General features: G+C 37.9%; 1 protein-coding gene and 2 long non-coding RNA genes across 10 annotated transcripts in view; 1 reads left to right on the forward strand and 2 right to left on the reverse strand.

Annotated features, from left to right (window-relative positions):
• LOC102546819 (uncharacterized) overlaps positions 1–15632 on the forward strand; it is a 64646-nt gene that overhangs the window by 47890 nt on the left and 1124 nt on the right. For 3 of the 8 annotated variants that reach the window (XR_015684396.1, XR_015684392.1, XR_015684398.1), the window contains one exon: positions 13762–13878. This is a non-coding gene — a long non-coding RNA (uncharacterized LOC102546819). Of the gene's footprint in view, positions 1–2888; positions 2979–3849; positions 4086–5093; positions 5251–13761; positions 13879–15632 lie in introns of those variants that run through there. The other 5 variants (XR_015684394.1, XR_015684393.1, XR_015684395.1 and 2 more) reach the window with 3 other exon arrangements.
• The window catches only part of Ola1 (Obg-like ATPase 1), a 119225-nt gene that overhangs the window by 21714 nt on the left and 81879 nt on the right, over positions 1–15632 (reverse strand).
• Positions 1804–10027, reverse strand: LOC147995517 (uncharacterized). The gene is made up of 2 exons (XR_015684399.1): positions 4243–10027; positions 1804–4152 (listed from the first exon to the last, which is right to left on the reverse strand). It is a non-coding gene; the product is annotated as an uncharacterized LOC147995517 (long non-coding RNA).

Here is a 15632-nt window from a genome sequence, read left to right on the forward strand (position 1 = left end):
ACATAAAATACTTCATGATCTAGGCAAGGACTTTCTTTAAAGAACTCTAATAATAAAATACTTAATAATGCTTAACCTCAACAGGCAAGTGGGAATGCTTAAAATTAAAAGGCTTCTGCATAGCAAAGGAAACAATCTTAAACCTGAAGAGACAGTCTACAGAATAGGAAAACAAAATAAACAAAGAAACAAAACACCAAACTACCCAGCTGACAGGGCTTTAATACCTAGAATCTATAGAGAACTCAAACTAGGCAAAGAGTTGTAGTGCAGGTCTGTAATTTGGGAGGCAGAAGCATACCTGTGAGTCTGAGAACAGCCTGGTTTTAGATGATGAGTTCAGCGAGGGCTATATAGTGAGGCCATATCTCCCCTCTCTCTTCTCTTGTCTTCTCCTCTTCCCCCTGCCCCGCTCTCTCCCTCTCTTTCTCCACATCAACTCCTACCCCCCAGCCCCAGCTCTCAAGTGTGCAGGCACTTGAGAATCATGTGTGATCTAGATTCAAATGTATATGTATCTAGAAGTGGGTATGTGTGTGGAAGGGGAAAGGGTACTATGAGGGGGAAGAGGACATCTTAAGAGTTGGGAAGGAGAGAAGACGACACTGGAATCCAGGTGACACGGAAGCGGAAGGGAGATGGGGGAAGTGGAAGCATGGGTGTAACTTGCTCTAGTTAATGTTCTATTACTGTGAAGGGACACCTACCTATTACTGTGAAGGGACACCTACAGTTCTCATAAAAGAAAGCGTGTAACTGGAGGTTTGCTTATAGTTTCAGAAGGGTTTGTCCATTACCATCATGGCAGGAAGCAGACAGGCAAGATACTGCAGCAGTAGCTGAGAGCTTTCCCTTCTGATCCACAGGCTGCAGAGAGACACTGGGCCTGGTGTGGGGTTTTGAAAGCACAAAGCTCATCCCCAGTGTCATACCTCTCCCAATAGGGCCACACTTCTTAATCCTTTCTAAAGAGTTCATCTCCTGTGGACTAATACATGAGTCATTTTCATTTGAACCATCACAGTGGGGAAAGGGATGAACAAAAAGTACAATAGCACACGTACCACAATGTCGTGAAAACTTCACTTTATATGTGAGCATAGAAAATAATTAAAATAAAATAAAAATATTGTTAAAAATACCCTTGAAGCTTCTAAAAAGAAGCTTTAAGAAACAGCCTGGAGTTACAAATATCATACAAGAAAGAGTTGGGACAAGTACATAGGAAGTATACATTTGATTTTGTTCCATGTCCCAATACAACATCACTCAGTACTATCTGCTACTTGATTGTGTGCACCAAGAGTGGTTTCATTCACCCTATTCTGTTTCCATTCCCAGTGCAAAGATTTCATTCTACACAGTCCTGGGGTTTCTGTTACGGTGATAAAAACACTACAACCTAAAAGCAACTTGGGTTTATTTTACCTTAAAAGCTCCACATCACAGCTCCATCACTGAGGAAAGTCAGAGCAGGAACTCAAAGAGGCCATGAAGGAATGCTGCTTCCCGATTGGCTCCCTATGGTTTGTTCAAACTGCTTTCACCCAGCACCCAGGACCACCCGCAGTGACACCACCTGCAGTGAGCAGGTTCCAGGTACAGCAATCCAAGAAAATGCACCAGAAGCTCGACACAGGCCAATCTAGTGGAAACACTTTCTCAAGTGAGGCACTCTTCCCAAATGACTCCAGCTTATGGCAAACTGACACAAAACTTTCCTGTCACATTGTCACACTAATTCATTTGAAAAGCAACTGCCAAAAAAAGTTGTATTGAGATGTATATATGAAATAAATACTCTTTTTGTTTTAAAGATTTATTCATTTATTATATATAAGTACACTGTAGCTGTCTTCAGACACAACAGAAGAGGGCATTGGATCTCTTTACAGATGGTTGTGAGCCATCATGTGGTTGCTGGGAATTGAACTCAGGACCTCTGGAAGAGTAGTCGGGTGCTCTTAACTGCTGAGCCATCTCTCCAGCCCGAAATAAATACTCTTAAGTGATTTTTTCCACTTAAAATGATAACAAAATAATAACAAATGAGAAATGCTATACAGTTAACTTAAATTCATTTAAGATTATTTTTTCCCCAGGAGAGGCAGAAAACAGGTCTCCATCTTTTAATAATTCATATTAGTCATTAAATGAACCATCTCCAGTTTGTGATCCAATAAACAATAACAAAGTAACACACCACTGCATGTCTACTTGGTAGAGATGAAGATGCCAACAATTCACAGTTCTACATGGGGTTGAGGCCAATGCATTTTCTTGAATAGCTGCATGACATTATTTAGTACACTTTGTTTTTAAAAGGCAGAAAGTAAAAAAGAAAGCACTGGAAGACTTGGATAAATATAGTACCTTAATATACTACCACACATCAGTCATAAACAGTACTAGAAGCTATTCAGGATCTACTGAGAATATTCAGCACATTATCATTTATTGTTAATACTATATATCAGATATTATGCTAACCAAAGACAGCATCTTTTCTTCATGAAGGTTACCCACCCACCCATAGGATTACATAGCTTATTAATATCATACATACTTCAGTTTGCAGAATGACACTCTATGTTTGCACGCAATGAAACTGCCTAGCTACGCTTTCCTCAGAATATCTCCATTGCTATGCCATGCATGACTGTGTATTTACACAGATGTGACAGAAACATTTCTTTTTTTAAAACTATTTTAATTTGAGGCAGAATTAACAAAGATTTAAAATGCAAATATCCTAGATCTTCAGTTTGATTAATTATGTATATACATACACATAACTTGTCCCATAAAAAATTATACAGACCATTTTCTCTCTCTAGTATGTTTTCTTAAGCCCCACCTGCAGTTGCTACCACTCTCTATGCTCTCAGAACCACACTGTGTAAGAAGAAAATCATTTCCTGCAAGCTGTCTTCTGACCCGCAAACATACTGCCTGTTCCACAGATCACAAATAAGTAGGTAAGTAAATATAGATATACATGTTTTTGTTTTTAATATGAGAAAATCCCATAATCTATTTTTCCTCCTAGACAGGGTTTCTCTGTATAGCCTTGGCTGTCCTGGAACTCACTCTGCAGACCAGGCTGGCCTTGAACTTACAGAGATTCACCTGCCTCCGGAGTGCTGAGATTAAAGGTGTGGCCATCACTGCCTGGCTAAAATTCCATACTTTATTTACCCATTTTACTACTGATGGGTACACATGCTTTTTTCAGTCTGAAGATACTACATTGAGTTGTTGTTTACGGTCTTGGATAATAAAAACTTCCGTTTTGTTTAAGTAATACTGAAAGTGCCAAGCTGGAATTACTGGCTCACAGTGTAGGCCTATGCTTAACCTGAAAGGAACTGCACACTTTCTAAGGTGCCTGTGCTCTTATTTATTCCCAACAATTCATGACTCTTCTCACTGCCCACACAGCCAAATGGAACAAATGCCATGAAGTTTGAGTTTGATTTACTTGAGAAAGAGACAAGTACCAGGATGCGCCTTCGCCCACTATGGAAGAGTCACATGAGAAGGCTGAACCACGATGTGCTTTGCACACTAGCACTAATACAAATACAGTGATGTGATGACACTGACTAGAAAGAGAAGAACTATAGCTTCTTATCTTTGTAATTTAATATAAACATTCTATTACTAATTGCTATACTGTTCAGAGAATAATGATTGGGGAATAGGTTTACTAGAGATGCAATTTAAAAATTAGATTTGTGGCTTTGCTTTGTTGGGCCAAACTTGCCAGATTTTTTTGTTTTGTTTTGTTTTGTTTTGCTTTGTTTTTCCAGTTTGCTCTCTTGCTCACTTCCCTTTCTATCCGTGTAGGGCTCCAGACTACCTTGGGGGAATCAGAGAGGAGGCCAGAGCCAAAGTCTTTTCGATAAAGCACTGGGACTACACAGCAGCCTATTTGGACAGACTGACTGCCGTCCTTCCCAAGCAGAGGATCCTCCCGCACGGGAAGATGGCCCTTCTTCCTTCCTCCCTTCCTTCCCTCTCTCCCTCTTGACCATTTTCCCTCTTCCACTGTACACTCAATAAAATAAAGTAAATAAATGAAATCTCAAGTTATTTATTTGTTTGAGCTACCTAAATTCTCTCTTAACATCTGCACCTCCCCTCCAAAAACTTTTTTTGTTTTGTTTTGTTTTTGCTTCTCTTGGCTACTCTAGAGCGAGCTCTGTAGATCACTCCAGCCTGCAGCTCACAGAGACACACCGACCTGCTCTGCCTTCCTCCTGATGCTGGGACTAATGCACTACCACTGCCTAGCTTGAAAAATAGATTTTTAAAAATCGATTTTATCGGGGTTGGGGATTTAGCTCAGTGGTAGAGCGCTTGCCTAGCAAGCGCAAGGCCCTGGGTTCGGTCCCCAGCTCCGAAAAAAAAAAAAAAAAAGAAAAAAGAAAAAAAAAATCGATTTTATCTAATTCATAAGTACAAAATACAGACATGGAAGGCCAACTGTATTCATAATATTTTCAAAGAGGACAAAGAAAGGAACTATAGTGTAAAAGGCAGGTGAGGTTAAAACAAGTTCCAAAAAACTGGCAAAGTAAGATCATGGTTACATGCTTCATGAAAACATCTAAGGAAGGAACTGAGGATTCAGAAAGGGATTTCAGTAGATGAACGGGGTTATAGCATCCATGTACAACAGAGAAGCTATGGCTACGTACAACTTGGAACTAGCAAATCACTGCAATGTTTTGTTTTGTTTTGAACACATTATTAAATGACTTCTTAAAGAAAACAATAATTTATGCCAGTAATTACATGATCTTCACTCAAACTTCAGGATCTATAAATGTAATTTTATTGGAACAATGGTATTCCTGCTTGGTTACGTGTTGTCTATTACTGCTTTAACTTTACAATGGACACCTCATGGTCCTCAAAGCTGAAAAGGTTTATTCTCTGACTTACTGTAGAGAAAGAATTTTACTTGTGTTTTAAGCGTTAGGTATATCTGAACAGAACAGACTAACTCCAAGTCATCTAGATGTTTTATTAATGAAGACTGAAAGTGAGCATTGATGATATGTCTACATCACGTTCCTCCCCTCGAGGCTCAAGGCTCTATGCAAAAGATGGGGCATAAAGAGCCAGAGGTGGGGCTGACTTCAAGGATGCAGGGCAGATGCACATGTGAGCGCAGAGACTGTGACAGCATGCTCAACACCTACACACGCTCAAGACAGACCAAGTCCAGCATGGAGGAGGCAGGTGGGCAGGAGGCTCACCCCTAGCCGAGGAGCTATTGGCATCTGACTACCGCCTGGGAGAGGGCAAGGAGAGTTTTCGTCAGTGGAGAATATGGCGTTGGGTGGTCAAGAAGATGAAGGAGGATCGGGGAGGAATTGGGGAAAGGACAGGAATATGACCAAAATTCACTGTATGGAATTCTCAAATAGCAAGGAAAATTCCTCTTTAAAAAGTGCTAAAATAAAGGAGGTAAGAAACAATGGGCGTTTGGCTGAGTATGGCGGCACATGCCTTTAATTCTAGTACTTGGGGCGGGGGCGGGGGATATACATAGTAAATTCTAGGCTACCCAAGATTACATAGCAAGACCTTGTCTGACAACAACAACAACAATGGGTTTTTCAGTCATTTTTCATTCATTCATTCCTTACTGAGTTCACTGACAAGCACAGGAAATATAAAACAAACAAGCAATCTCCTCCAATTCAGAGACAGACACAAGACAACTAAGATCATATTGCTGTGATAACGGTTCCAAAGAAAGCACACAGGATACCATGATAGTCAGGGGGCTTAGGGGCAACTCTAAATACCTCTTCTGAGGAAGCACTGGGAAGCAGCCTTGGTGGGAGGATATGGCATTGCTTAAGCTGACAACTCAATATTCTTAGACTTCCACAGACACAGAGGCAGGTCAAATGAAGTGACACCATAAGGAGCAGGGTTGAGACTACCTCCCCTGAGTTTTTCAGTGGTGTTTCCGACTACGAAGTACACACGAGTGTAATTATGTGATAGGAAATGGTTCCAAAACAAAATAAAAACAATTGTATCATCACTTAATTACTTACTGGGCAACAGGCGTGGCTCCAGAGTGCCATTTCCACTTACTGTGCATATGTGGCAACAGTTACTTTTTTTTCCAACAGTGGTAAAAACATTCTACACAATATAAAATGTAGGATCCTGACAAACCAAACATGTCAATGAAATTTAAGTAGAAAGCGTTGCTTAAAGTAAAATTAGGCTTTCCTTCTTTTAGTCTGTAAACACAACACAACAATTAAGTAAAAGGTAAATAATTCTAGAAACAGTAGGGCCTTCTTTCCTTGTGTTCAGTGCAGCCTGAACACACATGCAGCTCATGCAGCTTACTGTACCAGTGGAAGCCTGAAAATGACCAGCTATAAATTCTGGACCACAAGCTGCTGTCATGGGGCCATATTCCAACATAACTTGAAAATAGAATGCATACATTTTTCCAAGTTGCCTCTGCAGTCTGTTTTATGCCTAAAAATAATTTTAGAGTACAAAGAACTTTCTATTTAAAATTTAAGCAAGTTGAAGTAACATGAAAATCAACTGTTTGGTAACCTCTTAGACACCTTTTAAATAATCAGGCAATTCTAGTTGATTTTTCCTTATGAAATGCAAGAAAACATGGTTTCCATTCCATTGAAAAGCCAGATACAGGTCTATCAAAATGTAAGGTACAGTTCAATGTAATGATTCATAGTGTCTCTAATAGAAAGATTCAGCAGTTCTCAATCGAGACCTTTATTTCTTCTCTGAATAAATGATGCCTGAAATTTTTATTCTTGTTCTAATGGAATTTCAATGGCCTTCACTGCAAATCTACTGGAAATTTTTGCATATTAAGTGGAAAAAATTAAATGATGTTAACCACATTTTAATGTGATTAAGGCTGACAGGGTCATTATTTCTGCTAATCACTCAGTTTAAAAAGCTCAAACAAAACTTTATAACAGACAAGGTTTTTAATTTTATGTATATCTTGTTGAAATTAAAAAAAAAAAAAACCTGTAGAAGAAGAGGGAAAAAAACCCCATAGAACACACAGTCCTTGAAGAAAGGAAACCAATGAGCAGCTCTCCAGTCTGCAGATGGATTTCATTATACTTAATCTGGTGATGTAAAAACAAAAATGCAAAACAATCTCATGCCGCACATGCTCCTCTGGTCTCTTTCCTTTTAAACACGGAGTGGGTAAGAAATGCACTTTGTAGAATTTTGAGTTCTGTGTTTCCTATTTGCTGCTAAATGGAAACAAATATCATTTTTTCTTTAGATCTTATAGCAAACTAAAAACAGAATTAATGCATAATACCGCCTCAGACAATTCTTCATGTTCTGTATTCTATTTTAATCTATTCCATACGTCATGAATATTTCGGATAGATAAAGATAAACTAAAAGCCAGTGACACAAACCTGCAGAAGGAGTGACACTAATTGCCATCAGTGGAACAACAGGGATTCTAACGACCAACAGCATGTACAGATAATTTGTCTCTCCTATTTTCTGTACAAAATTTACTTTGCTTACTGGTCATTCTATACTAGAAGCCAAATACTAAATTAATCTTAAAGTTCACGGGCATATGGAGCAACTTTGGGACTCTATTTACAGAAGGACAATGCTATGATGTGACAGCACATCATAATATTCCCAAGAAGAACAAGTAGGAGCCAAGCCCAAATAACTTTCCAAGCACTTGAGTATTCTCTCTAAGAAGTAACCTGTAGCTAGGTACATAACAACAATTACACAAGGCTGCACCGAATACTCTCTACCTTTTCTGTTGCTGTAAACCATTTAACTAATACTGGTTGTGTAAGATTACCTTTCAATTACTAACATGGTAATTTCGACAAATGGTCTGGAGAATATAACTCATCTTGACATATGAATGCAATATGAGCAGCTTTAACCTAAGAGTTACGATTTTTACTGAAATAGATTTAGCTCTTAGAAGACTAAGATGAGAAAATGGTTTTTGAAAAGAAACTCATGCTCAGAGTACAAACAGTCTAATTCTGTTGACTCACCTCTATCTAGTAAACTCACACCAAATTCATTAAACTAAAAACAAACATCTCATGCACAAAAGCTTAGATACACTTTGCATTGTGGCTTCTTAAAGCAATATGAAACTATGATCATATCCAATAACAAAGCAGCTGCTATAAAACTTCAGCCCTGGTGCAGTACCTTATCAAAGACCGATCGTCCTTTTCATGGCATGCAAATAGGAAAATGAGTTTACCTCACTGATCACAATCTAAGCACAAAAGCAGAGCACCTGGCCGGACCCAAGTCCTCTGAAGGTAATTTATGCTAACGTCTGAAACTGCCGTTCTACTTTCATACTAAAAACCAGTAAGAAACTACTCTTCAGTAAGATGCTCAGGCTTCTGTGCACAGAAAGTGATTAAAGTCTGAGTAGATTATATAAATATCGAGAAAAGAATTCAACTTGAGTGCTGCATTGTGTCCTAATCCTTCTTGTCCACAGAAAGCATTAATATCGCTGAACTTTTTTAGAGTGATGCTATGCACTGGTGCATCAACTAATCACCCTCCAGAATGTCTCTGCTCATCTAAGAAGAGTCCCTGCTGAACGTTCTAATGCATCTTATTGTGAGCCTTCAGCAAATAAAACTTCATGTATGAGCTCATGATGTGCTCTGCTGCTGCAAAGTCGCAGGCTCTGTGGGAAGCTCTTTATCTTCCCAGCAGTCAGTTCTCCGAGAACATCAGTGCAGCTACTGTAGTTACCTGTAGATTACTTGTATTTTCTCACATCTGTGTCCAGCAATCTAAACCATGATGATAAAGGGTCATTAGGTTTTGAGTGAGGAAGGGGGTGGACTAGACAATTTGCTCTGATAAGCTCCTTGTTGGGAGCTCCCGTTTAGAATGTGAAATGCCGGATATACACAGTTTTACACTAAAAGGGAAAAAGAATTTCATTTTTTTGCACAAACAATTAAAAATAAAGCAGTTTAATGCCTCATTATAGTCTGCTGGCTTTCATTTTACTTAGGTGTTTCCCAATTAAAAGCATTTAAGACAAATAATTTTCTGCTTTTAAAAGAGAAATCCACACTCTATTAGCCACAAAGAATTCGGGTACAATTACTAAGATAACTGCTGTTTGGCGCACAGCAAAGCAATTTCCCACAGTGGGACTTACAGTTCAATTTACCAGTTGGGCAAATATTTTGTGCTCTGTAGTGGCCTAGAGAGTTAAAAGCCATAGGTAACGCCAAGAAGTGTTATACTTGGAGAAAAGTTTCCTCAACACGAATAGATGCTTTAGATTTCAAAGTAGCAAGAATAGCCCAAAAATCCCCGAATTAATAGTATAAATTTAAAAAGTACCACAGAACACAACTGTTACATACAGTGAGCCTCACTTCTTTTTCACTACCTAAAACAAGGGGTGAAAACTTAAAACTAAGTGTAATGCTATTTCCCTGTTTGCAATGGGTTCTAAATCATTCTATACTTAATCATATTTTCACAGTAATCAGCTCATAGAATGTTAAAGTCTTGATTAGATTATGAAATAAGAATGCTAATTACTTAATTTTAAATGGTTTAGAATAATTGTGTCAAATTATAGGAATCCATGTTTAAAAGTTTGTTCTATTGGCATCCTTCAGAGAACTATGCATGCAGAGAGGTGAAACGAAGATATATATTGCTTGATGAAAATATATTCTCACTAGAGTCCTAACTTACTTACTGCTAGGTATGGTTACTCTAAGGCACTGCTACGTCTGCTTCTGAAAGGCTATTGTGAGAGAAAACAGTGACTGGTATAAATAAAATATTGCCAGCCTCAAGGAACTACATTAAAACAACAAGAGTATGTGAATAAAAGCATACATTTTTTAAAATGAAACATCAAGTAGTGACTTGAGGCTTTGGGGGGTTAGTTTAAAAATGGTATTTATTTGGATTGTTTGAAGGCTTTCCAATGTTGCTAGAGAAAAAAATAAAAATACTATTTTCAAGGTCATTTGCTCGAATTAAACCCAAGCAAGCAATATTTTCTAAGATTAAAAACAAACACAAACATTCAAAAACTCTCATTCTGTCTTTAAATACACAAATTTCCAAAAAGCCCTCTCACTAAAGCTGGAATACAGGACTCTATCACCAGGACAGAGACATTTCCTAAAGTAAAAATGGTCAGAAAATGTAACATTCTGGGAAGAAACGTTAACATCCTAAGGCACTGTGAGAACACAAATCCACAATAATTATTCATGCGCCAAGCCACTGTAAACCTAAATCATTCCTCAAGACCTGAATGTGTCAGGAACTTTGACAATTATGACTGGAGCCAGGAAACTGTAGCACTGCAGAATTTCTTATGAATGTCTCCAGTTACTTTTTATAAATGCTGTCTTGGATGACAGCTTAATGTGTACCACATGCAATATTTATTCTTCTTCAGTGTCAGACTGTCTAGCCATCCTAGGGAATACAAAGAATGTCACTTATTAGGATAAAAGCACAAGGAAGGTAATCAAGGACACATGTAACATCAGCCAATCATGCCCCATTTCCACATCCTCCTCCATTCATAACAGTTCAACAATTATTTGCTTGCTGATAACTTGCTTTCAGGCTGTTTGTGTTCACCATAATGGTGGTTTGCATTTATTTTGCTCTTTAGAATTGGACACTTGCTGTGCCATACGTATTTGTCAAAACTTTATATCTTCTGTCAGAAATGGGTTAGAATATAAAATAATTTCTGTTTGTCAGGAACTACTAATACAACAATCAGTAACCCTTGATGTCAATAGGTCACTAAAATAAACTATAAAACTGCAAACCACAACTATTAAATATTTCATAGGGAGAAAGTCCCTAAGTGATACCCTGTAAGAAGCAGGTGTTCCCAGCCGAGCCACACGCAGCACCTCAGCGTAGGGCTGAGAATGCTGACTTGCCCTGCTTTTCCTTTTGTCTCACTTTCCCAAGCTTATGAAGCTTACAGAACCTTCCAATCTAATTGGGTGGTCTTGAAGCTATATATTCTAAATGTCCAAGTAATAAGTCACAGGGAAATACAAATATTTGACAGTCCATACATATTTTAATTAATAACATTTGAAATAAAATATCGTAGCAATACAATAATCATGCTTGGTATAATTAAAAAAACACATTAATTCCTAAACCATATTTAGTTCAAAAGCTGTATGTATTTACTCAGATATGGTTTTGCAGCTGTATTATAACAGCCTTTAAAAGCTTGATGCGGACAACCACATGTTATCTCTGAATATAGAAAAGAAAACAAATGGTTGCTATCACTGGATTCTCTTGTTTGTTCTTTTGTCTCTGTTATAGATCTGGCCTGAATTAGCTTAAAGCTCTATGATATAAGAAACTGTTATACAAACTATTCCATATAACTCCTTAAAATATAATTTTGTAGGGTGGGGGGCACACATACCCATTCCCAAATAATAAAGTATTCTTACAGCTTTCTCTTTTGCAGTCTCTATTTAAGAAGTGTCTTGCGGCATGACTTAGTTGTTTAATGTACTAGGTGATTTTCTTAAAGTCATATGGTACTACAACATAGCTATTGACTAGAAAAGAAAATACACACTACGGAGACTCAAAACTCCACTTGGTTAGAACTGTATAGAGACAAATCTTAATCAGCGAAGACGAGACAGAGCAAGATTTTCTATAAGCTGCCATTCGGTGTAAGTCCTGAACATCTACAGGGCAGTAAGGTACAGCTTGGTATTCTGTGTTAGCAAGGCCTGGATTAAGAGATTTTTACTACATGATGACAAGTTTCGGGTACTAAGTAACTAATCTACTCATGTTCATACACATGTGTGCTTTTCTCACAGAATTACAAGAACTGTATAAAATCAATCTGAAAATGAACCTATTCTATCATAGTTCACCTCAGTAGGTTGTACATAGTATTTCATTTAATTCCGACAGATCTTTAAGAGAAGCACTCTGGCAGGTGAAGACACCTAGGGCTGTAAGGAAGCTAATCAAACTGCGTTGTCATTCTTTGTAAATTTCAAAATTACGTGTGTTCTCTGGCAGATAGGAGTTTTTGTATAATTTTTCACTAGGATTTAAGCAACATAGAAAATTCTTTGCATGTTTTTTGCATTAAAATGTACTATAATGCAAAACTATTTTATACTTTATCTCCTGAGTTCAAACTAAAAGAAATGTTTCAAATATTTAACTAGGTTTCTTACTTTACCTCTCTAAGCCTTGAGTTGTTCTCCCTAACAGGCTGTATTTTGTCTCATGAGCCTGTTAAAAAGATGAAACACAGCAAAGGACATATTGAAAAGTCCCTAAGTCAGGCACATAAGCTTCTAACTAGTGGTAGTTATTTCTCCCAAGCCTCATTCATGTGTGTGTGTGTGTGTGTGTGTGTGTGTGTGTGTGTGTGTGTGTGTAATATATAAGTGTGTACATATACACACACACACAATGCTCTTTCCAGTATACTGCTATGAACTAAAATAGTAATTTACCCAGAGCAATACACAAATCACCCACTTGTATTTTGTAAAAGAGACACACAAAGACAGAGAGGCCTGCATCTCTATTTTTAAAGTAGTTTTCAAAAGCAAACTCTTTTTTTAAAAAAAGATTTATTTTATTTATATGAATACACTGTAGCTGTCTTCAGACACACCAGAAGAGGGATGGTTGTGAGCCACCATGTGGTTGCTGGGAATTGAACTCAGGACCTCTGGAAGAGCAGGTCGGTGCTCTTAACCACTGAGCCATCTCTCTAGCCCCCAAAAGCAAACTCTTATTAAGGCCGAGAATGGGAAAAATGGTTTTTGCCAGGCAGTAGTAGTACAGCAATGGTTGGTTATCCAATACCAAAAACTCAGCCCAGAAAACACACACAGAAGTTACATTATGCAAACTGAACGGTCTGTATTTATGTATTTAGGAATATATACATACACACATGCATGCATGTATCGATAATTAATGGGAAATGAGAAGATGATGCCATGATTTGAAAGAGAGCAAGGAAGAATGTACGGGAATGTTTGAAGGAAAAAGAAGGGGAAAATGATGTAATTATAATCTCAAAAGTAAAATAATTAAAAAATACAATAGAAGAACAAATCCTTGCTACTGAAAATGTACTGAATATAGTAAATTACCATGTAATTACAAACACAGGTGGGGTGTGCGTGTGCATGCGGTTTGATGGTAGAGAACTTGTTAGCAGCCATGAGGCCTGGGTTTGACTTCAGCACTAGAAAGCAAACAACCCAGGGCTTGGAAAAAGCAGTATTTGAGGTTCTGATTTTTCAGATTTATTTATTTTATTATATTAAGTGTAAGTGTGCTTGCTTGTATGTCTGTGCACCATGGTCATGTCTGGTGTCCACAGAGATCAGAGGAGAGAGAGCTGGATCCCCTGGGACTGGGATGGTTTGTGAGCTGCAATGTCAGTTAGGTGCTGGGACCTCTATGTTTTCCACATAGAAACAGATAAGCTATCTTCATGATTGTCCCTGTAAAGGCTGTTAAATTGGAAAAGTTTTAGAGGTAAGTCCATAAATAAATATATTTTTATGTTATTTTCAGTTGGCATTTCCTAATTATGTTATGGTAAATTTTTTAATCTCAAATTTTTTTTATGCCTAAACTTTATGTGTGTATGTATCTCTGTGTGTGCATCTTGACCCCCAGGAGCCAGAGGAAGGTATTGGAATTCTTGGATCTGGAGTATAAGTTGTTGGAAGCCACGAGACATGGGAGTTAGGAACTGCACTTGGGTCCTCTGGAGAAGAGCGGTACTTGTAACTGGTAAGCCACTTCTCTGAATATATGTATAACGTAAATTATTTAACAATAATAAAGCTTTATTGATATAAAATGTATAGTATAGGAATGTGCCTGGCATGTGACATATTTTCTGGCCCTTTTTACCTTAGCAGCATTACCATGACCTGATGCTGACACTGGATGACACAGCTGTGAAGAACATGAGTGGGCTCTGCAGACAAACCTCTTAGGTTTCAATCCTAATGCTGCCCAGTAGCTAGTAATTCTGATCATCTTCCGTAATTTCCTATACATGGTTTTCAATGTGGGTGATAACAGTATCTACTTTATAAAGTTATTGGGACTCAAACATAAGCGGTATGTAACTAAGTGTACACTGGCATGATGTCCACTCCTAGTCCAACATTAGTCATACGAATTATTTGCCTTAACTCTAGTTGGTAGTGTTTTCTCCTGTCCTGCAACTTGGCTCAATCTGGCAGTAAAGAATTGTTTTTAAAGATTTATTTATTTATTATATACAAGTACACTGTAGCTGTCTTCAGAAACACCAGAAGAGGGCATCAGATCCCATTACAGATGGTTGTGAGTCACCATGTGGTTGCTGGGAATTGAACTCAGGACCTCTGCAAGAGCAGTCAGTGCTCTTTTAACCACCGAGCTATCTCTCCAGACCCAAGAATTGTTTTTTTTTTTTTTTAATTTATTTATTTATTATGTATACATCATACAGCTTTCTGCCTGCGTGTATTCCTGCAGGCCAGAAGAGGGCACCAGACCTGATTATAAGTGGTTGTGAGCCACCATGTGGTTGCTGGGAATTGAACTCAGGACCTCTGGAAGAGCAGACAGTGCTCTTAACCTCTGAGCCATCTCTCCAGCCCCCAAGAATTGTTTTTAACAGACAATGATTTGCTTTTTTAAAAAAGGGTCAAGTATTTGTTTTTAAGTGATTTAGGAAACATTTCCTTATCAAAAACATTAGTCTGCAAGAATAACCACGGAAGCGTATTGAACCTGCAATGCAGTAGAAGTAATACAGCTAGTGCAGACATACTTTCTTATCTGTGCCCATTACTGTCACTAGTTCCTCCCTGTGTTGGAAAACATGCTCATCTCAATGTATAAAAACTAGCCTGTTACAGTTTGGGGAAGTCTGTACTGTGACAACACCAATTATTTTAGATTTGGCAATTTTATACAATTTTTAGTTTTTGGTAGTGTCCACAGAATTTTCTTTCTAGCACGTGCCTAAGTATGCTAAAATATACTCCTCTTGCTCCTTAGCAGTGAGGTATTCTATAATTAGTAAAACTACAAGGTGAGGCAAACCCAGCAGCAACAGAAACATATCCTAGGAGCAGCACATAGTTCTCAGGTTTGTGGGAATTCGTAACACATCCTGTACTAGCCACCTGGCTTCCAGTTATCACACATGGAACAGGCATAAATATTCAAGTCAGCTGGACCTCTTTTACCACAACACATGCACACAACACACACACACACACCCACACTCGAGTATATGGGCATATCCTGTTATCTTTCCAACTGCCATATCTATAAAGTGTGCATGATATTATTATTTATATAAGCTTCAGGTTTTTTTTATTAATATCTTAGCAATTTCTGAACTTCAAGTGCCTGTCACACAGCAGGAAGTTAAACAAATGATCATCTACTGTTTGTCTTTTGGTTTGGCATAGGAAAAGCTAACCAATGACATTAAATGTAGGAAAAAAATAAAGAATTAAATTTTAGAATCCATATATTTA

This window comes from Rattus norvegicus, chromosome 3, assembly GCF_021556685.1.
Source record: "Rattus norvegicus strain SHRSP/BbbUtx chromosome 3, alternate assembly SHRSP_T2T, whole genome shotgun sequence".
Taxonomy (NCBI): Eukaryota; Metazoa; Chordata; class Mammalia; order Rodentia; family Muridae; genus Rattus; species Rattus norvegicus.